This window comes from Marmota flaviventris, chromosome 7 (assembly GCF_047511675.1).
Source record: "Marmota flaviventris isolate mMarFla1 chromosome 7, mMarFla1.hap1, whole genome shotgun sequence".
NCBI classification, from domain to species: Eukaryota; Metazoa; Chordata; class Mammalia; order Rodentia; family Sciuridae; genus Marmota; species Marmota flaviventris.
The window spans coordinates 126,759,542-126,785,904 of record NC_092504.1 but is presented as its reverse complement, the minus strand read 5'-3'; positions in this window follow the sequence as shown (position 1 = coordinate 126,785,904).

Genomic DNA, 26,363 nt, shown 5'->3' with positions numbered 1-26,363 from the left:
ATGTTCTTTACATTATTGAGTACAAAGGACCAAACTAGATAAACTTAGATATTCATCATAAGAGAATCTTAAAAATATATCGATTCAGTAGTATTAAGCAGCCATAAGAAATAATGAGGTAGGGCTGAATGTCTTGATATTCAAGGAAATGGAAGCTATTGTAATAACAAAAGCAGGAGCAAAAATAGAGACTGGTTATAACATGATATTAAAAAACCATGTAAAATCCTAAGTTAAAGTACATTTTTTTTTCTGAATGAATACATGAAGGATGTTAACTATGGTCAACTTTGGTGAGAAGAATCAGGAATCTGAGTGGAAAGAAAAACTTTCACTCATATCTTATACTGTTTTGTTTGGTTTTCTTCCTTTAAAAAATAATTTTCTTAGTTGTTTAAACAATTTATATATATATATATATATATATATATATATATATATATATATATATATATATATATATTCTACATATATACATTGTGCATATGCTGTTGACTCTCTCTCTCTCTCTCTCTCTCTCTCTCTCTCTCTCTCTATATATATATATATATATATATATAAATTGTTTAAACAACTAAGACAATTTATTTTTAACTATTTATTGGTTTTGTTTAATTTTAATGGATAATTCAATAATACATAATTTTAAAGTTAAATCAATTTAGTTTATTTAAGAAATTTAAACATTTAAAACATTAATAACATAATGATTAAGGGATGTTTTTTCTTTTGTACCATCTCCCAACTTTTTCCTTTCATTTCTGAACTGCCACTGAGTTTCCTACAGATCTCTTCCCTTCCAGTAACTCCCAACAAACTAGGCCCTGTACTCACCAGGCTGTGGGGGTGAAGTCAAGCAAGTGAGTGGCCTTCCACTGTTGAGTGTCTTTGAGCTCCTTGAGATCAGGGATGGAAACACTTGGAGTCTGTTACAGTTCTTGAACTTTCTTTTTTCACAGCAAACCTATCAGCTTTAAATTTATAGAAGTTTCAGTTTTACCAAATTCTTAATGCTTTTCCTTAGAAAACAAAAGGGGAGATTTTAATTTTCAGCTTATTCTGCTTAGTTAAAAATTTTATATTCTCTTCAGTGTCTGTTTTCAGAGATATTTAATTAACATTGTTAGTTAATTATTAATGGCTCCTAATTTGAATTTCTTCTCAACTTTTTAAAGGTCATATCTTTATTTTCTTTAATTAAGAAATCCATGTGGTTTATGAAAAATTACTAAGATTATTGTCTCCTCCTATAGTTTTTTTAAATATGAGTTTTCTTTTTTTAAAATACAGTTTTTGAAAGTCTAGAATTTATCTTGGTTCTGCCTGTGTGAAATTATGTGATGATTATACTTTGAATGAATGCCAATAACTAAGAAAAATATTACCAAATACTCAAAATAGCAATTCTGATCCTCTCCCTAAAACCCTCCCTTTTCAGCCTCATACCTCTGGGTATGGTGCCCTGATGCTCTGACTGCAGTTACCCCTTACAGAATCGCACTCTGGGGATGCAAAAGAGAGAGAAAGAAAGAAAGAAAAGAAAAAGAAAAAAAATTCCCAAATGATTTCCAAACTCAATCCATCCTTTGGTAATTACATTTGTAGATAATGGAAAAGAAACCATTAACACAGAGTGCTTTTAAATCATAATTAATTGCACATGCAAATGCACTGCTAAATTTGGATGCTCAATTAGACAGCTAATTGCATTGAAAATGGAAGTGCACCCTTAAATTGAGGACTGTGGGCCCTGGCCCACCTGTGTGCATCTTCTCACTTAAGCAAGCAACAGTTTTTTTTTTTTGTCTTCTTGATGCAATGGTAGGTAAGGAAGGAAAAATATCTACAACCTGCAAAATGTGGAAGATGTAGCCAATCATACTGACACATAATTTATATCTGTATTACAGATAGTCTATTTTAAACTAGATCCTTTGAAGACCAGACACCCTGGGGATTGCAGGAGTTTTAGCATCCTTTTAAATGCATTTTGCTCATGAAAGAAATGCTATGCTACCCAAGAGTTCACACTTTGAAAATGTGGGAGGCATTTTTCCTATGACCCTTTAACTACTACAATATTTGATATCTTGAAGCTCTGATTTTTTAAAAAATTAGGTAAATTGGAACATTGTAATTGTTATTGACATTACTACTAATAGATATATTGTCTTATATTTACTTAGCAGGGTAATGTGATAGTTTAACACATATTTTCTCCTCTCATCACCCCCACAAGATAACTCAAGATCAGTAAGAAATGTGCAGTTACCCATATGTTAGCAGCAGGCAACTGTGATTCAGAGAGGTTATATTATTTGCCCCAGAATGACGATAACAGGAAAGGAATTATAATTGCCATTTTAAAACTCAGTGTGATGGTCTTTTATCAGATTAGTGGCAAGTACAAAAATACACTTTGTGAAAGAAGTGCACCTAAAATATTTGCCACTTCAAGATAAAATTGAAAAAATTGCAATTGTTTTATAAATAAAATAGTAAACCATCTTAAGATCAGATGTAGTCAAACAGAATAATGCCCATCCCTCTCCCTCCACTGAAAGATGCCTATATTTTAATTCCTGTAACTGGAAATATATATAGGTTACAAAGTCAAGAGAATTAAAGTTGCAAATGCAACGAAATTTACAAATCAGCTGAACTTAAAATAGGTCCTGAATTGTATGAGTGGGCCCAGGGAAATCACAAATGTCCTAAAAAGGGGAAGAGAGGCAGAAGAGGAGATGAGAGGGAGATACCATTATAGAAGACGTAGCATGCTCTGCACAGGTGGAGGTAAAATGCATGCAACTGAATCACAAATTGTAAATAAATGAAAGATGTCTACTAAATGTTGTGACTCTGTAGGGGTATATAATCCCATGTGGTGTTTGCCTCTCATCCTGTCTCACTCTATCAGTTCTCAGAAAACATTCCTGGTCTTTTTTTTTTTTTTTTTTTTTTTTGGTTGTTCAAAACATTACAAAGCTCATGGCATATCATCTTTCATACATTTGATTCAAGTGAGTTATGAACTCCCATTTTTACCCCAAATACAAATTGCAGAATCACATCAGTTACACATTCACAATTTTTACATAATGCCATATTAGTCCTGGTCTTTATCTGAGAGTTTACTCAAAATTACTGCAAGTGCTGGTCTGAGGAGAGTCACTTGTTTTGCAAAGACAATTTTTTTCCCCCTTTACCTAAATGAGACTGGCCAGGCTGTCTGTGAAAGTTCACCACATACTGGTATAAGCTGCATTGATGAATAGCTCTTTTTTAGGCTCAGGCTTGGTTTGTATGCTCCTTGACTTATGATAGGGTTACATCCTGATAAACCCACAGTAAATTCAAAGTAAGTCAGCCTGCATTTAAGCCAGGCACAGGGGCACATACCTGTAATTCCATCTACTCAAGAGGTTGATGCATGAGGGTTGTAAGATTTAGGCCAGCCTGGGCAATGTAATGAGACCCCATCTCAAGCTGAAAAGAAAGGGCTGATGATGTACCTCAGTGGCACCCTACATGCCTAGCACACACAAAGCCCTGGGTTCAATCTCCAGAACTGGAAAGAAAACTAACAAAGGATCCCCCACCCTGCATTTAATACACCAAGCCTAGCAACAGCTCAGCAACACAGTTCAGTGGAAAGTGATTGTTTACCCTGGCAATTGCTTGGCCAGCTGGGCCCTGGGCCTCCATGTCACTAACCAGTATTGCAAGAGTATCTTACACATATTGCTAGCATGGAAAAAGATTCATATTCAAAACTGGAAGTAGGGTTTCTATTGAATTTGTATTGCTTGCTCACCATCATAAAGTTAAAAATGCTAAATTGGGGAAACTTCTACATTTTGAATTGATTTTTCACTTGTTCTTGGGAGATTCTAAGCATAATTTAACAGCAATTTTGCTTGATGGTTTGATAAGTGAGGTGAAAGTGGTTTGACTTGGATTTACATTTTTCTAGATGGACTTTCACCTTGACATTCAAGAGGCTGTCCCAGACAATCATTATTATGGTAAAATTTGGACAATAATAGAATTTCGTGGATTCTAAGGTAGATTTTCATGGATTTGAAGTCAATATTCTTTATAGAACCAACAGCGTAGTATCTTAGAATCACTCCCAGCCAGCTGGGTGTGTACAGCTCTTGCAGCAGTCTGGCTGGGCACAAATCACGAGCCACTTGAAGATTCAAGCAGGAACAAACTTTATTTTTAGAACCCATGCCACACGCTGCCCACGCAAACTCTCCAGGAACTCCCCAAGAGCTCCATGGGAACTTCGGGAACCTCCAGAGCACTCAACAGGAACTCAACCGCGAACTCCACCCACGTGAACTCTCTAGGAACTCAGCGAGAGCCCAGAACTCAACCAACCCACGCAAACTCTCTAGGAAATCCGCGAGATCTCAAAAATAGCGGGCACCCGAGGTAGCAGGAATTGCTTCTTCTGGCAAAATGCCAGGCACCATGTTGACCTGGCTGTGGTGGCTCCCAACAAGCTGTCTCGCATGTCATCATTTCTGATAAATGGCTGATGAGTGCTGCTGCTGATTAGTTCTAACTGGTGTTGAATGAAAAGTTGGTGCATAAGCACAAACACAGAAACATTACAACAGGGTACACATTTTTCCCTTAGAGAAGCAAATAGTCATTGCTGGAAGAATGGATATAATTATTACTGTTATTGTTGTAATTGGAGAAGCACTGACCAGGATTTAAGAAACACAACTACTGACAAGGAACTAGGGAGGCTGCCCTGTGCTTTGTTACTGGGGCTCCTGACAAGGATTGTCTGAGCATAGGGAGTGGAGACAGCAGAGCTGGCAGGTTCCTCAGAGGAGACCAAAGACACTTCCAGGTAAGGAAAGGCTTGTGTGACTGACGCATCCACTCCTTCTGTCTCCCTCACCCTGGGCAAGCCAGCTGCCTTGACGCGAGGACACTCAGGCCAGGACTGTAGGGCCAGAAACAGAGACTTCCACACAACGGCCATGAAGACACCGAGGGCGCGACCAGCAGCTGTTGGAAGGAGTCTTCCCACAGGCAGAGCCTCCAACTCCAGTCAAGGCTTAAAACCAGGAGGAAACCCCCAGAGACTGACCCTCGCGAGAGACCCTAGGCCAAAGTCAAACTGCTAAGACACTCAGACATTCCTGATTTGGTAATAAGAAGTACAGTCTAATAAGTCATATAGACTCATCTAAAACCTGAGGATAAAGCTTACTTCATAAAGTTTTGGAAGGTTCAAAAGAGCAAAAGAGAATTTGGAATGGAACTACCAGTTGACCCAGTTATCCCCCTCCTCAGTATTTACCCAAAGGACTTAAAAATCAGCATATTACAGTGATACACCATTGTTTATAGCAGCTCAATTCACAATAGCTAAGCTATGGAACCAGCCTTAGTGCCCTTCAGCAGATGAATGGATAAAGAAAATGTGGTATGTACACACAATTGAATATTACACAGCCATAAAGAAGAATGAAATGGCATTTGTCAGTAAATGGAGGGAACTGGAGACTATTATACTAAGTGAAATAAGCCAATCCCCATCACCCAAAACCAAAGGCCGAATGTTCTCTCTGATATGTGAATGCTAACACAATAAGGGGGTCGGATAGGAGTTTGTTGAATTAAAGTGGGATAAAGGGAAGAGAGGAGTGATGGGAATAGGAAAGACAGTGGAATGAACTGGATATAACTTCCCTATGTTCATATATGAGAACATGACAGTGTAACCCAACATTATGTACAGCCACAAGAATGCGAAGTTATGCTCTACATATGTATATTATTCAAAAATATATACCCCCAAAGAACAAATTTTAAAAAGATAGTGAAAAAGAAAGGAGAGTCCACTTTGTAAACTCTGAATTATCAATGCAAATGCTAAGTACGGTAATTATCTCACATGTCCATACAGTACACTTCAAGTAATCTAAATGCTTTTCAACTTCCCCGATTCTAAATAAGGCAGGTGGAGGTATTGCTTTGGGGACTCCTCAAGAACACACTCAGGTTCAGGAATTTGCCAGAAGAAATCATAAAATTCATAACTTGTGGTTATGTTTTATTGCAGTGAAAGGCTATAGATTGAACTCAGCAAAGGTAGAATATGCAGAAGGCAGAGTCCAGAAAAGACCTGCACAAGCTTCCAGTACTGCTCTGCAGTGGAATAGCCCAGACAGCACTTCATTATCACAGTAATGATGTGAAATTATAAAACAGAGGATGCTCACCTGAGCCCTGGAGTCCAGGGGTTTAAGGGAGCCAATCACATATACCTGAAAGCACTCCAAGAGACTGACCTCAGTTACTCAGTCTCCAGTTTCTCCAGAGGTCAAACTGACATAGTATGGCCCTGTGATGTGGCTGAAGTCCCAGGTGGAAAAGGACACTGAGCAGGCAAGATCTTCTATGGGATTTGAGTTGTCTCCCATGAGCCAGGGAAGGACAGTGCTTTCTTTGGAATGTACAGAGCTTGAACTCGCTGAACTTGCTGAGTTAAGTGTTCACTGCATGGATACAGATCTACAGATTTATAGGTTTGCATTCAGTCCTTCATCCTTCATATGGACATCCCCACCATGCAGGCAGACCTGCCTCTTGTTTCCCTTGGATATTTGGGGATTATGTGGGTGCCTGGAGAGTCCTGTGATGCAATGGGATTATCTTGCAAACAATTCCATCTTCTTCCAAAGAATCAATGAGGAAAGCCCCAGATGACATACATGTGACCACGTCTTACTAATACTAACAGAGCTGGGCTTGCTCAGTGGCCTAACAGACAAAATGAGAGCATGCTCTAATGGAAAAGCAGTTAGCAGTCAAGTCAGAGCTTGGTATTCTTGCCCTTTTCCTCCCCTAAGAAGTTGTGCAATTTTTTTTCTGTGTAATTTAAGGGTCATTAAATATAATAAAATATAAATAAATAGGTAATAATGTTTTCATGCATCTATTGGCTCTGTCAGAAAATGACACAGAGTTGAAAATTTAACAAACATATGCTGAAAATAAATTGAGTTCAATGTGTCTAGGTTTGGAGAAAAGAGGAATGCTTTAAATGATATTCTTACAAAGTGGAGAAATCATTGCAGATTTTTTAGCTGGATATTGTTAGGATTAAGGCTGACCATTGAGTGGCATGCTATATAGAACGGATTGGATTTCAGAGAAAGAAGGGGACCAGTCGGCTTGGTGCTCAGTGAGGGGAGCCAGCCAACAGGGAGAAGATCTGGGTAAGGATGCTGCAGGGGGCTAGGTCACTATGAAATCATTAAGTTAGATGTTTTTTAACAGCCTGGTTTGGAGAACCCTAAACAGAAATCAGAAATTACAACCATATTCAGTCCCTTGTGGCAAATTTAAACTATCAGACACTTTTTAGAAAATGTGCATTTGTCTCCAACTAAAACAGAACATCTCCCTTTTCTGCCTTTTAGCCTTAATCTCTTCATCAGGTTTTGTTTTGCTTCTCGTCTGCCTCACTGCCTTTCAACCCCACTGTGTCCTCTGTCCAGTTGTATCTCACCTTCCTATTTGGGCTTCACACTCATCATTTATTTTTTTCCTGCCTGGCTGTTTTCGACAAATATTCCATTCTTTCACACCATGTATGTCTACTGCAAGCCTCTTACAATGAACTCCCTCCCAGATCTCTCATTTCCAGACCCTCCCCTGGTCTGCTAACAAATTCATACACCCAACGCATTTGAGTGAATAAGAATGAACGATTTATAACAAACAACAGGAATGTAGCCTTACATGTTGCAGTAGTCAACTATTGGAAGTTATTTCCCTGTCCCTGATGGGTGACTTTTCTTGCCTTCACATGGGTCTCTATGGAGGGTTTTTAAATTTTTTTTTTTAAATTTTTAGTTGTCAATAGATGTTTTATTTATTTATATGTAGTGCTAAGGATCAAACCCAGGACCCCACGAACATGCCAGGCCACTGCTCTACCACTGAGCCACAACTCCAGCCCTCTATGGTGGGTCTTATTAGCATAAGAAATCTGGCTTATAGCAAGAAGCCCTATATGGCCCCCCATAATATTTAGTTTTAGAGGTGAATCCCTTTCAAACTTCTGAATGCTTGTACCACAAGCATAATCTTTACATCACTCATTTCAGCCTTTATACACACACACGCACACGAATCCTTTTTGTACACACACACACACACACAAATCCTTTTTATCAGTTACATAAAGAACACAGGGTTATCCCATAAGCCAGGATGGCATGGAGAAGTAGAAAGAGATGAAACTGGGATTGGTTGATGCAGTCCAAATCCAGCCTTAGTAGAAAATGACAAGCAGCCACAAGACTCACAGGTCTGTGAGGTGAACACCCTGCTTCCCTGCCAGACAAATCCAATGCCCAGCGTCACGTATCAGAAGTCCACCTTCTACTACCTGTTCCAGCAGTGGCTGTTTTATTTGTTAGAGAGTGAATCCCTTCCAAAATGGTAAAGATATGGCCATTTTGAGTTTTTAGCGCTACCTTGACCTTCAAGAAGTCAGCTCATTCTCCTTGATCCTATGTTTCATCTTAGGCTGTTACCTTGTAGTTTCTGAGTCACTGTTCCAAATGTGCACACTTTCCTGTCTCTGGGAAATACCCTGTCTTACACCCTAGAGGTATTAGTAGAGGAGTACTTAAAATTTCAAGTGATTACATGCTTGATTTGGGGGCGGTAAGAAAGCAGAGTACTGGGGTGACCATACTCAACTATGTGCCTCATCATAGCAAAGAAGGGTTCCAAGAAGTAAGTAACCAATGTTCTAAGAAGGAAAGTGCTGGCTAGTTGAGAAGGAAGGAAAGAATTGAAAGAAAATGGCTGAAGGTCTTGTCTACAGTGAGCATATATCCTGGTTTGCTAAGGATAGAACAACTCTTACAATTGTTGTCCTGGAATAACTATTAAAATAGCCTCTTTTACTCTAAGCAGTGTCCTGGTGTGTTTGGTAATTTATGAGGTAACCCTAAGCTAGCCTGGTGCAAGGGTTGCATGGTGCCCTTGAAGAACTGAGTAGCAGAGGGGAGAATTCCCAGGAAAAGCATTGTGTGCAGAAACCCCCTGAATGCCCCAGAAAGGTCAATGAGCAACATGGTCAACGCTTCAGAAAAAGCAAGAATTTTGACCGATTAAATGATTAAAGATGATTAATATGATTAAATCAGAAGGCTGCTGGTGACTTCTAGAGAGTAGCTTCCGAGTACTTCTGAGATAGAGGGCCGCAGTCTGGCTGGGCACCAAATAACCGAGCCACCACAAAAGCCTTGTAGATTCAAACAGCAACTCTTTATTCTCGAACTGTCACCGGCACTCTACACGCACGTTCTGGGAAAATTTCACACCTCCACTGGGCTCTGCATCCCAAATACTCTCTGAATCTTGGAGAACTCAACGGGAACTCAAGGAGCAGGAGCAGGTGCCTGAGGCAGCAGGATATGCCCTATTCCCAGCAGGATCGACCCTAAACCCAGATCCACCCTGGTCCTTGAGCAGGGTCACCTTTCTCAAACATTCATGCAATGTCACTGCAAATGACCTGGGTCCAAGGCAAGCCCATTTCCACAATGGAGAGTCCTCCCTGTAAGCAACATTGGGTAGGCTGACAAGGAAATTGCCATGCGTCATTCCTACTTGGCTATGGCTCTCAGCAATAGAGTTTGCAATTTCAACAGGAAATGGAGTGAGTGGTTCTATACTGGCCACCGATACTTCAGATACATTTCATAGCTAGACAGAAGAAAGGAATACAAAGGAGGGATATATATGAATGGAATGATGCTTAAGAAAGAGCAAAGTGTCTTCTGGCCCAGGTGCTTCAGGTATCAAGGGTTATGGTACAAATATAGCCACATCTAAGAATATACACATGTAACCAGACCCAGAAATGGCACTAAGAAACCCCTGTCACAAAGACATGAATCTTTTCAGCAGGTAGATCCCAAGTTCTTGAGGAACAAGCATTTCACAAGAAGTATGGGAAGGGCCTAAAGAAGATTCAGGCAAACAAGAGTGCGCCTACAGAGACTAACAAAGCCCTTGAAGCCCAGGAGGTTAAACCCAGGTTCCCAAAGGGTGTCAGCCACAAGCTCAATCAACTTGCCCACATTACCCAACCCAAGCTCAGGAAGTGTGCTCATGTCTGCATAGCCACATATCTTGGGCTTCCCTAGCCAAAGGCCAGAGCCAGGGCTCAAACCAAGAAACAGGCCCAGGCTCAGGCTGCAGCTGGCGTAACCCTTGGGCTGCCATCTGATTGGGACTGGTGTCCTCTTGTGCTGTTTGTTTCAATAAATCTGAGGCAGTATTTGCTGAAGAGGGAAGGAAAAAGGAAGAGAGACAGAGATTGAGAAAAAAGGATCTTCAACATCTGGGAATATGCTTAATGTGAGAAGGTAATTGAAATTAGAATTATGCTGCAGTATCATTTTTTAACTGTCATTTTGGTGATGGCGAGAGGACAGAGGCACTCTCCTATCACTGTTAGTAGGGAATAAATTATTACAATCTCAGTGGAGGGTGGCTTGGCAATTTGTATGAATATATAAAATGCATGCTCCATTTGACCTAGAAATTTCTACCTTCAGAAATTATCCTATAGATATTCTTGCATAGCTACAGAATGACTTTATATGAGAGCATTTACTGCAAAATGATTTCTAAAATCAAAAAATTGAAAATAATTTATATTTCAATAGGAACCTGGACAAGTCATGATAGAAAAATGTTGAATATTTACTATGCATCTGACACAATGTTAAATGTTTTAAATGTATGACTAAAGTATTTTCTTGCAATAAACCTACAAGGTAGGGATGATAATCATCCTTCTTTTAAAGATAAGAAAACTGAGGTATGATGAGTGTAAGTACTTTGCGTAGGGTAATAGAGCTACGAAAGGATAGATCTGGAATTTGAACCTGGATATAAATCTTCTAATCACTGATGTACACATAACTTATTCAGTTAAGCAAAAATGAGGTCTTTTATTGTTGGTCCTAAAAAGAATGAAGTAGATCTGTATGTGCTTATGTGCAATGATTTCCACACATAGTTTTAAGCGAAAAGAGAATGATGTAAAACACTGTATTAGTAAGTTTTTCATTGCTATGACAAAATTCCTGAAAAAAAAGTCATTTTAGAGGAGAAAATATTTAGTTTGGCTCATAGTTTTAGAAGATTTAGTACATGGTCTCCGGGTCCCATCACTTTGGGCCTTTGGTGAGGCATCTTATCATGTTGGGGACCATGGGGTGGAACAGAGCTGCCCCACAAAAATGAATGAGTAAATGATGAAGTGCCTAATAACACCAAATCCTGAAGAATTAGAAGGTCTAAAACTAGTAAGGAGGATGAATCACAAATAAAAAAACTCCCAATAACAAGTCTAGGATCAGACGGCTTTACTGGGGAAGTTTACTAAATGTTGAAATAAAAATTAACACCAATCCTTCTCAAATTCCTCCAAAAAGTTTAAGAGAAAGGAATACTTTCAGACCCATTTTATGAGGCTGGTATTATCCTGATTTCAAAGCCAAAGATGTTACTACAAGAAAAGAAAACTAGAGGTTTTCATCCCTGATGCCAATAAATATAAAATTCCTCAACAGAATATCAGCAAATGAAATTCAATAGCACATTAACACATATATCATGACCAAGCAGCCTTTATCTCCAGGATGCAAAGATAGTTCAACCTATGGAAATCAATAGATGCAATATAATACATTATCCAAGGACACACATCACATACATCATCTCAGTAGATGCAGAAGAAAACGTCTGACAAGATTTAACACAATTTCATGATAAGTACACTCAACAAGCTAATAATAGAAGGAAATTACCTCAACATAATAAAAGCCATGTATGAAAAGCCCATAATGCTAAAAAAATTAGCATTATATCCCATGGTAAGAAACTAAAATCTCTTTATCTGAGATCAGGAAAAGCCAAGGATGAGCATCTTCACTGCTCTGTCCAGCAGAACTTGTGTTTGTTAGGTTGCACGTGTGCATGAATATATAGATCTTCTAGGTCATCCAATTTCTCAATATGCAAGTGTTCATGATAGTCTCTTTTTTCTATTTATTTTCTTTTATCCTAATTTGTTATATATGAAAGCAGAATGCATTACAATTCATACTATACATATAGAGTACAATTTTTCATATCTCTGGTTGTACATGATAGTCTTTTATTGTTCTATTTCTGTGCCATCAGTAGTAATGTCTTCTCTTTCATTTGTGATTTTTATTTTTTTTTTTTTTAATTTGAGTCTTCTATTTTCTCAATTTGTCTGTCTAGGATTTGTTAGTTTTGACAAAATTTTCAAATCAACTAGCTCAGCTTCACGGATTTTTCTTCTATTGTTTTTATTTAATTATTTCATTTGTTTCTACTCTAATCTTTATTATTCTCTTCCTTCCATTTTGATCTTGGTTTGTTCTTTTTCTAGCTCCCTGAGTTGCATAGTTAGGTTGTTTGAGGACTTATTTTTTAATATCTCTATTTACTCTTTTCAACTTTCCCTCTTAGGTCTGTTCTGCTGTCTCACAGAAGCTTTGATATTTTATAGTTTCATTCTTGTTTGCCTCAAAACATTTTATAATTTCTCTTTTGATTTCTTCTTTGACTTATTACTTCTTGTTTAATTCCCATACAGATGTGAATTTTTGTTTCCTTCTGCTACTGATTTCTAGATTTATTCCACAGTGGTCTGAAAAGACTTGGAATGATTTAAATAGTCTTAATTATGTTAATGCTGTTTTGTGGACCAGTCCGTGATCTACTCTGGAGAATGTTCTGCATGTGTCTGAGAGTCATGTGTGTTGTGCTCTTGGGTGGAATGTTCTATATATGGCTGTGAGGTCTATTTGGTTTACAATACTTTTCAGGTCTTTTGTCTCATTATTAATCTCCTATTTGGATAGTCTATCTATTATTGTAAGCAGGGGATTGAGATCCCTTACTAGTTGGGGGTTTCTCTTTCACTCTTCAGTTTATCAATTTTTGCTTCATCTGTTTAGGATTTCTGTTGCTGGATATATATGTGTATGTATATATATATATATATATATATATATATATATATATATATATATATACACACACTCATAATTGATATTGTTTCATGAATAATTGACTCATTTATTATTATATATGTCCTTTGTCTCTTGAGATAGTTTTTGACTTGAAACCTATTTTGTCTAGTACAATTATACTCACTCCTGTTTTTTGGTTTTCATTTGCATAGATTATCATTTTCCATCTTTTCTCTGTCAAACTATTCATGTCATTAAAACTGAAGTGTGTCTCATATGCAGAACATATATTTGTATTTTTTTTTTATTATCCACTTTGCCACCAGAAGGACTTGCTAGCTCTGCTGAGGCTAGTTTTAGGCTTGCTTGAGATGGAGGAGCCTCTTAATGAATTTCTAGATTTTTTACAAAGGAAATTGCTTTGTGTATTATTTTGAGTCAGTGTGTGCATAGGGGAATTTGGACAGGGCCTGGGGCTTCCTTTTCCATCATCTTGCTGATGTCACCTTCCAAACCCATGACATTGCATATCACATTTTAGACCTTAAACACCTATGTGTAAAAACTGCTGTTTTGCAACCAAGTATACACTGTAAAGTAATTGACAAAGAACTTTGAAGCACTTATGCAGTGCACCTACTTCATAGAAAGGTTTGGAAATAGCCCCGTGGGACATCAGATGGTCACCAATGAGAGATCTTTTTTCTGAGAAATTTTTGACTTTGCTTCATTGTCTTTTAAAGAGGAAAAGAGCTCAGCCTGGTAATAAACCATCATACTCCAACAATGACATGGCCCCAAAGTGATCAAGTAAATGGGCCATTAGCCTCGGATGTGTCTATAGAGATTGGAAATGCTGTGGTACTGTGATGATGACTACTTTGTAATACATGTTTTCTTTTAAATGTTGTTTTGGATCTCGTAATTCCTTTTTAAGCTTGCTGCCAAAAATTCTGAGAAGAAGAATGAAATAAATACAAAAATGTTGAGAAGGACTGTCTTAATTCTGGCTTTCATACAAGAAGGCTGCATAACAGTGAAAAGGATGCTTTGAAATTGAAGCAAGATGCTATGGATCAAAGGAAGAGCATAAACTATAGGCAAAAGAAGGTGATAGCAATGGTTCTCTCTCTCAAGTGTTTTGTTGCATGAGAACTGAGGGTAAGGGGAATGCCCATTTAAATAGGGGTTAAGGTGAAGTGGTTTTTTAAAATCCTTTTTAAGAAAATGTGTTCCAGTAGCCTAGAAATTCCAGAGGGCTCAGGTCAAGTGGCCATGGAATGTATTGAAGAGTACAAGGAATAAGTTAACCTGGGAAAGTGAAAATGGTTATAGGCGTAAGATCACCAAAGGCAAAAGCAGTGTGCAGAGGCTGGCTGCGTGTGATAATAATTACAGATCACAGAATAATAGACATTAGACCTGGAACAGGTTGAAGGGTTGCCTAGAAGTTGAAGGTTGTTTCAGATATATATGCAAAATTAACTAATCCCATTAGACCCAGTTGAAATAGTGTTGCTTAAATATTTATAATCCAGGTACTACCTTCTTGGTACTTATGATTTTCTGGGATTTTGGTAATGGTTATGGGGCAGGCTTATACAAACTTAAAATTATATATATATATATATATATATATATATATATATATATATATATATTCATCAGAAGTGGTGCAATTTGAAAGGACTCTTCTACCTGACCTGTCCGTTTCAGTATTACATTTGGACCTCACCCTTGGGTTTCTCAATCAATGTTGAACCTGTCTTAGCCACTTTTGAAATTGAAGCTGCTCCACTCATATAGCTTTTAGTGCTATAAAACCAGTTCAGAGAAAAGAACGTTCTACTTTCACCCCCTCAGGCTTTCAGACCTCAAATCATGATAATGAGATTCTTGGTAAAATTTTATTTATAAAGGAAATATAATCACATTATAAAAATTCTGAAAAAATAGAAAATAATACCTCCAATTCATCCATACTGCGTCATCTTAAGAGAATTAATGATATAATTTTGGTGTATTCTTTCTGTACATTCATATTCTCATATATTCAAGCATATGATAAACTTAGTTTTGCACTTTGCTATTTTTATGTTAGCTGAAGCCATCATTTGCCATGATTGCATAAAATTTCCTTTACTTATTGATCTATAATAGTTCTCTAGCCTTATGCTTTTCATTTGATTTTTTTTATTTCTGTTTATATGATCACTGAACATCTTTGTGCACTCTACGGTCTGTTAAATTATTTCTTTAAGGTAGTATCTCAAATATGGTTATCATACCTAAAAACTTAAAATAATGGCTGTTTCTTATTCTTATTAGGTATTTTTCCCACCATGTTATGTACAATTTTTTTTAAACACTTAACTCCTATATCTGATTTTGGCATTATAACCCACTTGTGGGTAGGGAATCTCAAGCTTGAGGGGTGAAGTAGCTTACTGAAGATCACCCAGCTGGCAGAAGGATAAAGCTGGAAATGAGCCCAAACCAGAAAATCAGAAATGAGAAGCTAAATCCCACTACAAGTTATAGTCCCCAAAGAAGATGTACACAGAGTCTGGCTATTCAGATTTGCAATCGTGATGCTCTGTAAACTGAAAAAATATTCTTTTTTTGACTATAGTGTTCTGGTCTATATAGGAAACCTCACAGACTCTATATCTCCCTGAAATTACTGAGTAATATTAAAACATTCACTTTATCATCTGTTCCTTTGAACAAAGAAAAGATTGTGGATAATGTCGGCAGCTCAAATGGTATAGGTGCTATTAATTATTGATTTAATGGATGAGCATATATGTCAAAAGAGGAGCCCTCAGGACTTTCTTTCAGACTTACTTAATTCACTGATTTCCTCTTCAAGTGTGGAGATCATTCTCCTCCCAATAATCTGCACTAAGCAGTAACTATAGATCTCAATGACACATCGTAGCTGCTCACCAGTTAAATTGCCATGATGAAAATGAAATAAAATGTACAATAATGTGCCCTAAAAACTTACATGTCTATCCTTCAGTGGGGGTCTCATCAAAGGACAATGGATGGAAAAATGGAAATCCCAAAAGTGAATTATGGAGCAGACACCAAAATTTCTAAGTACAGAGACTGTCACCTTTACTCTCATTGAAAAAAAAGAGACAACCTTTACCTAAGAATATAGTTTTCAAAATCAGTATTAAATAGTATTTGAAACAGTATTTCTTACATTAGTCATGGGTCAAAAATACAACCTGAAACTGAACCTACTCTCTCTATATATGTATTATTATCATTATCACCAGAACTAGAATGAAATTCAATCCTTTTAAAAAATGCTGGAAGCATCTGCAGTGGACTGAAATAACATGAGAGGAATGAGGGAAAAAAATAAATCATTCACAAGAAAAGGAAAGAACAGGCTTTTAAAATCCTAACAGGAAAATATCCTGCTGCTACCTAAGAAATGGATCATTAAGTTATGTCCCACTATGTGGTAAAGTTACTCTTTTTGTCTGCCTGTAACACATGTACCTTACTTAGGCACTTCTTTCTCCCCACAGAGGATCTGATGTAATTTTACCCAAGAGAAGAAGAGATGAGGCTTTTTCTTTCATTATTGTGTGAGCTTCTTTCTTAGGGTGTCTCTTCTTCGGCTTCCTTATGTGAGGTTTTATAGATGATACATCGAAATAATTCCATGACGCTGAAGAATATTTAAATAAATTACTACTTAGAGTTAGATACCTTACAAATGCCCCTAAAATAAAGGTATTCTATGAAAGGGCTTTCCTAATATTGTGAAGTCATAGCTTCCAGAATTGACGGAAAAGTTTGGGGTTGGTGTTGTCATTTCATAGCTGTACTTATACACACAGAGACGCAGCTGGCTGTGAAATCAGAGGGTCATATAGATTGATATTGCTGGAGTGAGTGAGCATCAAGGTCTGGAGAAAGGGTCACAATACAGTCGAATATAGGCCAAGCCTAAGAAGGCAATCACAGTGGGAATAATAATCCAGGAAAGAAATTCTCTCCTCCATCTTTAGCCAGCCCGACAAATACAAGACCAGGGCTGCAGAGGTGTAGGCAACAGAGGGGACATTGCAGCCTCCATGCCATCTACTGACTCAGTGTTAAATGGTTTATTTTGGATTAATTAGACTCGTTTCATTGCCTTTGTTTTAAGTGATAGAAAGACTACAAGAAATAGGTTTGTATAGTATACATGTAAATATGTGTGTGCTTATAAATATGTTTTAAAAATGCAAAATATCAGATCCCAAACCAAGGCCCTCTGTATCAACAGTAAGATTCAGAAATTGCCTCTGTCACAGCAAATTTAGGTAAAATTCAAAGCTTAATTTAATTATACTTCACAGCCGTTACTTAGGAACTGAATGAGTAGTTATGAAGGATAGGTTTCTCTTTCTTTCTTTCTTTCTTTTTTTTTTTTTCACCAAGTCGAATCATTGGAGGATCTTCATTACTTACAGTCAGGCTGGGTCAAGTGTCACAAGCCCACAGTCTTTAAACCCAAAGTCACTCTGTACAACAGGACGATTGGTGGATAGTATTAGTGCTCGACTTTGTTTCTATGAAACTTTTATGTAAAGCAGTTTCTGTGATAAGCTACTTATCAATTAATATCAACATTGCTTCAATTTTATTGAAAGTGGAAGGGAAGCAGGGAGTAAATCTCATTTTGTTGAGGTATTCTGTCAAGCGGGGGAGAATTCTGACATCATGAGTGACTGTTCACGGATATGGGAATAAGCTGCTAGGGACAGAATCAGAAGGACAAGATGCTAATTCTGAAATCAACTGTGAAGGGAATGGGAGAAACAGGGAGGGGAGAGTACAGAAGCAGTCAGGGAGAGACTTCAGGTGACCCTGAGGGGTAACACTTGTGAAAGGAGAGGAGACAAGGGAGGTTTGAGTGAGAAGAGCTTCCTGCTAAAGTGTGTCTCTGAGAAAAGTCGAGCCCAGACCAATAAGGAGCCCTGGGATACTGACCTCCTTAGAAAAGTCCAGCACCCAGTAGAAAACTCCTGCTCCAGGGTCTCCATCATGCTCCATCCTGAGGAGCAGCCTCAGGACCAATGCTTCTGTGGATCTCAGAGCCTCTGGGGTAGCCTCTAGAGTGGCCTCTGGGTCACCAGGGAGGTCGTATACGTCCATGACAGCCACATAGCATCCATCACTTCTGAACTATAACCTCTGCCTCTTTCCATCTATTTCCCAAACGTTAAGTCCAAAACAGAGATGGAATGTTTATGATAACAATTTCCCTTGTGTCCCAAGACAGGCATCACTAATCAATCAGTGTGATCCTTAATGCTGATCCCAGACACTGCACATGATTCTTCTCTGGGAAGTCACTATACTGGTCTATGAGAAAAAAAAAACACAACTAAACTGCTACCTCTGGGGAGGCCTTTGACCTTTCTCTCTGGAAAGCAGCAGGGACATAGGTCAACAGAAAAAGTTACAAAAGTGAAATTTGAGCTTTACATACAGATGCTTTGCTGAATATCAACATATCTTCAGTGTCTATATTACAGTTCTCTCAAAGGATAGATACACAATGCTAGATGTACGCGCGCTCACACACACACACACACACATACCCCACAACTTTGTTTTTCAATCAAAGAAAGTCAAATTTATAATCATTCCTACTACCAGTATAGTTATTAAGTAGATGCAGTCTTTAATTTCTAATCTGCATTTTTCTCTTGTATAAAATTGGTTTCTTTATTTTGGGGCTAGAACACAGCTTCCTACCTCTTCATATTGCCATCCCCAATGCTTTGCTGAATTGGCACTTCTTGGCGTATTTTTTTGTGTATGTCTTTCCAAGCACAATTGGAAGCCAGTCAGAGATGACTGCCTCAAGGTTTGTATCCTTTTATAGAGTACTTGGCATAATCTTCACATTATGGATATTATTCTTTAATGCAAAAATGGAATAATACCATTACGGTGGAGAGCAAATTGGGTTTTGCCAATAAACTTCTAACATTTCTTTGAAATTTTTCATTTCCTCAAGTTCCCCTTGGTTGAGGGGAGGAAAAAAATCCCTAAGATCAGGAGTTTTCCAAAGAGTTTTGCTTATGTATTAAATTCTTGCCACTGGGCAATCTCCTTACCCAGAAAGATTTATTCTAAAACTTTTATAAATAATCCAATCCCTTTTCATATACTTCTCCCCACATTCTAATTACATTTTTGAGAAATGTGAGAACAAATTTGATTGCCACTATTCTTATAAAAGATGAAGGTGGTTTAACTTGAGCTGCTGAGTGAAGCCCCATTGCCCTTCGCAATATTTCCCCTGTAAATCTTTATCAATGTGTCAAGCAGAATTTATTCTTCCTGATATGATTAGATTTTTGAAAGGAAGAGGAGTTGGAAATACTGAATTACTCATTTATGACTCACATGGGGTTATTCTGAAAGTACACACTGGGGTACCAACAAATTCAGAGATGTGGGCTGAGCACCAACTCCAACTGGGTTGTCTTGAGAAAAGAATTTGGCTCCTGGTCACCACAATTAGAGGCACAGAAAGTTTAAATAGGAATATAGATGCTTAGTTTTTAAACAAATTAAGACCTCCCAAACACTTAGGTAAAAAGAGAAGGTAAAAGGATGTGAACTCGTAGAAGAAGGAACACGGAGTTGAAGCACAGATTCTTAACATAAGGATTGAGAAAGAGAAAGTCAGTGTAATATTTGCTGTGTTCATTGCATTCAAACTTATTGGACTTTAGCAAACTGCAAAGGGGAAAAACATGAGGTTATACTGCGATGAGTGAGACAGTGCCTTCCACTTTAGAATGTATCCTACACTGGGTCATCAATGGTTCTGCTCTGAAGTCAGATCCTGCCCTTTTCTCTTCAAATCCACTTGTATTTATAGGTACATAGAAATTAAAAAGGCTATGATTGGAAATAAACATTGGTTTTAAGCATACAGAAACATCTTGGATATTGATCCTTATTTAATAACAACTAGGTTACAGAAAAGGCCTATTTGAAGACCCTGAAAAAGAGACCTTCATAATAGAAGAATGCAGTCAGACTCAACCATAAGCCTTAGGCCAGGGTAGGAAGGTTGGTTCCAGGTACGCATGGCTGATACTGTGTTTTAGTCAGCTTTCTGTCACTGTGATAAAGTACCTGAGAAAGTCAACTCACAGGAAGAAAGATTTATCTTTCAGTTGTTGGTTGACTGGCTCCATTGTTTCTGGGCAGAATTTATAGAGGTGGGAGCATGTAGTAGCAGAGAAAAAATACCAGAAAGAGCAGAAGGGGTGACCCACTTACTCCCACTGTTCCCTACAACTTAGAGTTACCACCAAAAAAAAAAAAAAAAGATAGTCCATTCAATAGACGGATCCATTGATGAGATCAGAACCCTCACAAGACAATCACTTCCCCAAAGCCCCACCTCTGAATATTGCAGTTTTGAGGACCAGGCTTTCAACACATGAGCTTTTTGGAACATTCCAGAACAAAACCATGATATGTTACAATCAGGGATGGTTTCCTGAGTGAACTACCTGTGTAGACACATAGGGGTATCTGCGCAGGAGCATCATACGTGTCATTAAATGCTTGCTGTTACTGTCTTTGGCTGCCTAACAATTTTTGAAAGAGACATGAATTTTTATTTTGTACCACAAATTATGGAGTCGTTCCTGATCACAATCCTTCCTCTGGTCCCTCCTCAGTTCCCACCTATTTGAAATAGGCATTGACTTAATTAACATTTTCTCTGGTGGCAGTAGGATTAAGGGTCTACCCTCGATGCCTTACTTCTCCCTAAAACACAGTCAAGTGAAGAAGTGATCTGATCACTACTGCAAGTCTTCCATTATCTTTCATAAGGAAAGTGACACACTTAAAACATACAATGATTTTCAGGCCAGACTGTGTTGACCATTACAAAAGATCCACCTTTCATTTTAAATTAAACCATTTTCTTGCTCCAAGTGGAAATTTGTCAATACGTCGTCTTTGCCTTCTATTTCCAAGAGGAGAAAAATGCAATAATCTTCCAATACGAAGTGAAGAAGCAGGCTTGAGGATTCTGAACAAGGTCTGTATTTGGACAGGTGTCAGATGAAGTCCAGCCCTGAGAACCCCAGTGGGAGGGATGGCGGGTGAAAAATTCTGAGTAAATGTGCGGATGGCAGACACCTCACGCACATTTCAACCTAAAGTTTTATAGATAGATTCTGATCCAGGCTTAGTGCCTGTCTGCTCCAAGTCTGTGCATAACGCTTTAGTCTGAGCTGTCACCCAGCTGTCTCTCCTGGTTTTTCAAGATCCTTTGTTTAGCTTCTCGAAGGCAAGGACTGTCTAAATCGCTTAGCTGTGTACATGTGTTCCAACACTAGTGCCGAATCTGAAGTGACCTGAATTCATGCTCCTCTGCGCTTTAGGCTTTTCTTTCTTTGTTTACTGCAACAATTATAAAAAGGAATAAATATAAATCTTTACTGACATTAAAAATACTGCTTTCATTATATCTTTATAAAAATTAAGCCAAGTGAATATTTTAGAGTTTTCTGTGGTAGTAGTTTATACATATAGGATAACCAGTACAGTCATCCAAAATTAAACATTTCTTTTTGAACGAAAGGCTTCATGGATGACATGGAAGTAAGTCTAAGAGACAATACAGATGATGGTGTCAGGTTTGAATAAAAGAAAAGAAAAACAGCAGCCATAGACTGTAAAGTACCTACAGACCTGATCATAAGGATAGGGATTCTTTTCAGGAATTCCATCTTTCGAATCACAAAATAATGTAAATATAAAATTCTTATAAAATTGTTTAAGGAACAGAAAATCCTTTAATATTTTAGACCTTGGACGAGTGCATGAGCATGTGAAACTTTGAAACGTGACAACGGTAAGAATCCTGTTGTTTCCTTTTTTGTTGTTGTTGCTTGATAGGGAAGACAGAGCAAGAGAACTTGATCATAGACCAGAATCTTTTCTAAAACAGCAAGGTGAAAATTCCCACAAAGTGCTTGAGAAACTATCCACCAAGGCACTGCAAGGTAGGAACGGAGTTTGCAAAAACAATTGGTAAAAAACTCATTCTAAAATCTTCTCTCCTGGCTTCCTGTGCTCCCTAGGGAGAAATTCTTGTGTTGGAGAGGGCATTTCAGAGAATTTAATTGTGTTTCTTAGCATAAAATCAGACCTGTCTGAAACACTTCAGAACAATTAGCAAATTGTCATCCATTTTCTTCTTATGCCCTGGCCCGCAGGGGCAAATGGAGAACTGTCATAGTGGTAATTGTAGGCATTCTTTTCCCTTTACATTTTCCTGATGACTCTTAATCCAAGCCTCTTTTAGGGCTTCAGAAAAAGAGCAGAATTTAGCCTCAAAAAGCCAAACTTATTTTCCAGTTCCATGATTTCCTCCCTCTTGATATTTCACATGGGACCCGATTTCCATTCCATACCCCTGAGAAGCCACATTATCATATCATCATGAAGCACTAAATTAGCTGCTATTGTCCCTGAGCCCATATTCCGAGGTTGGCCGATTGGAATTTATCCTTGCTGATCTTGGAGCTTGGGATGCCAGGGAACAGTAAGACAGGCAACGAACCAAGAGGTGCGGAGTGCCCCTCCTGAGGAATGAAAAAAACGACCCACTCTGGTCCTGATAAGGGAAGGGTAATTTCATGCCAAATGACATTAGCACTGTGATCTGAATCTCTTATTATTAATTATTATTTCTGAGAGCAAATGCACTTGAGAAAGGTCAGTACCCCTCACATTTAAGCCCTCATCATTACATTGTGGAACTGCAGGAGCTTTGTGGAGCCATAAGCTTCCCCCTGGTAGATTAGTTTAGTGACCATCACCAGAAGATGTTGCTTTGAGGAACGTGTTCTTCATGTTCTATACAAATTTCAGTTTATCTGTCTAGATTCTGGTTGGCAAGTGTGTAAGCCAGAGGGCTAGAAGTGAAGTTTCTTTCATATTCCTCAGCTATGCAGAGAGCCACCATAGTGCACCTGAGATTCATGTTGATAGGAGATTCAAGTCTGTAGACAGAATGACAGAATTAGATCTACTTACAATGTTGGTCCTTAGCAGACGTCTAGAACCTTGGAGTTAGGAAGGATCCCTAAAGTTGCCAAAACTAAGAAAAGTGGTTCACTGTGCTTTAATTATTATTAATAATAATAATTAATTAATTTTTAAACCAACAATGTGGTTTATGCCAAAAATTTGCTTTCTTCTATGCCCTTGAATTTTGGTACATGCCATGCAGAGAGGGTCATGTGACCAGCCTCCAGTAGAAACCTTGGATACCTAGTCTCTAGTGAGCATCCTGGTAGAAAATATTTTATATAAGTTGCTAGAGAAATTAAATACATCATACCTCACTCTGCTAGGAGGAAATTCATGGAAGCTTGTGACTGATTTTCTCCAGACTTGGTCCCATGCATTTAACCCTTTGTTGATTATTCTTTGTATCCTTTTTCTGTCATAAATCACAGCTCTGAGTACCACTCTACACCATGTCCTGTGAGTCCTCCTAATATATCATCAGTCCTAGAGGCAATATTGGGGACTTCTCAACATGTAACGTGTAGGTATCTCCATTTTTTATCAAGAATTTTAAAATTAAAATCTTAAGTTGCATTTGTTTACTATTTGATATCTCTTTAGATAACCTCTGAAAAAACTCAAATAACATTATAAATTTTGAGAATACTTTGAGATCAACTATAATCTTGGAAAGAAGTCACTATTATTGATTCTGTATTTAAATGACTTATCTCCATAATAGTATACAGATCTCTACTCAAATTGGGTATTGTGGCAGCTTTTATTTTTAAAGGAGTTATGATACAATTATTTCCTTAGTAACAACCCTGGTTCCTAGGGTACTACTGTGGGAAGGCTTGGGGGTCTGACTGAATTATTTTCCCTGCAGAAGCACTTTGAATTGAATTTTCTGAGAAATAAAAATAAAAAAAAAATATTATATCTGAGAATATATATTAGAGTCTGGGAGCTATAACACTCCCAGGATATTCTGGAGCGTGTGTGTGTGTGTGTGTGTGTGTGTGTGTGTGTGATCTGATAGAACTACAGCTTTAGGTGATTGTACTAAACATTATATTAGATTATGTCAAAGTCCTTTAGAAATTCTTCAGATGGCCATAAATATTACTTAAAGCTTTAGTAAACTTCAAGTTCAATGGAATAAATAAGAAAATATTGGATTAAGTAGGTTACACAACAAAGTAAGGGACAAAAGTGGGAGAATTAGACCACTCTTGAGAACAGCACTACCCAATTCTTCCCCAGTTGGTACCAGAGCCCTTGGCTATCAGAGGACCTCTGCTAAATCAGAGGTTCTTGGCTGTATAAGTGTGGTGCGCTGCTGTAATCTGGCTCACTCACAGTGTCAGAACCAAAGTCCTGTTTACTCCAGTGTCAGTATAGACAGTTTCCAACATGGGCAAACAACATTGCGCGTCAACCAATCCTCTTCAAAACAGAATGTCATCTAGTTCATTGACTAGAATCGGCGTGGTTATAAGCTTGGGGTTTGCAGCCAGATACCATCTCTGCTTGTTAATTATATGATGTGGCTTAGGCCACACTGTTGATTTTTTGAGTTGTGTTTTGTCATCATAAAGTGTGGATGAAACACCTAGAGCACAGGGCTGTAGGAATGGCAAGAAGAAAAGACATTAAGTAAGTGTGGGACCTACAGCCAGTTCCTGGAACACTGTGTGGTAGGCAATAAATAAATGGCAGAAATTCCAGCCAATCCCTTGTCCTTTGGGAGAATCGAGGCTTTTGATAGACAGATGGTCAAAGAAGAGTAAGTAAATAAGTAAAATGCTTTTCTATTCAACTCACTCTAAAAAGCAATTAATTAGTGTTTCCCATGTGAGAAATCATTTGAAAAATCTGTTTGGAATTCAAAGCATCTTCTCACATGACTTGGGATTTGAAGCTGTTTGTTTCCTCTGCACGTGTTGTTTGAGCAACCTGGCAATTTCCTCTTCATTAGTAAGCACATGGGCCTCTCACTGAATCTTTTTTCTATGAGAAGAAAACCTACTTTGTAATTCCTCCTCTGTATGAATGATGCCATGACACTTTCTATTCTATATTTTACATCAGGTCAAATTTGGTGAAACCCATCCAGTCATTTTCTGGGGATGGAGTAACAAAATAGGTAGATGCAATTTCATTTCCCTGGAGATGATAACTATTGACACTGATGCTTGTTCTTTTTCCTGTCTCCAACTAACATATTAATAATGCAGGATGATTGCACTTGATGTCACTAGTACACAAGGATGATATGGCACAAAAGTATGGATTCAATAATTTCTTCTGAAACTCCATATATGATCTAAAGATGCTTGGGGAGAATCATTACAAAAAGAGGCTACCCCTCAATCACAGAATCAGAGCAAGTAAGAGTTGAGAAGTGAAATATGGCTAGGAACACTTTCGGGAAGCAGGTAGTGCAGAAAGAGAAACACCACCTCTGCCTTTTCAGGTAGACACCAACTTTCATTTGAGTTCATTCTGACAGTTTAGTGACTCAAACATGTTTGGAAACAAAATAAGCAGTACACTAGGGACATTCCTGGGTAGATAAAGGCCAAATGAGAGTGGTCAGGTCAGTGGGCTTATGGCTGTGATCCAAGAGGATTGTGAAGATGTAGGAGGGAAGAGGAGGTAGAAGAAGTAAGCTAAGACTCTAATGCCAGATTCCAATTAAAAGGCATTTCATATTAAGAAGAAGAAGGAGGAGGAGGAGGAGGAGGAGGAGGAGGAGGAGGAGGAGGAGGAGGAGGAGTTGTGAAAAGGTGCTGTGGGGAAGCTTGTCGTTAATTGATGGTGAGAGGAAAACAATTCATGGCATGGCCATGGGTATGTGAAAGAGAAAGATAGCAGGGGACTGAAACCAAAGAGAACATACAGCCCGGCGCGGTGACACAAGCCTATAATCCCAGCAGCTCGGGAGTCTGAGGCAGCAGGATCACGAGTTCAAAGCCAACCTTAGCAAAAGCAAAATGCTAAGCAACTTAGTGAGACCCTGTCTCTAAACAAAGTACAAGGGCTGGGGACATAGCTCAGTTGATAGAGTGCTTGCCTTGCAGGCATAAGGCCTGAGTTCAATCCCCAGCACCATGATAGATAGATAGATAGATAGATAGATAGATAGATAGATAGATAGATAGATAAAATACAAAATAGGGCTGGGGATGTGGCTCAGGTCTGGGGATG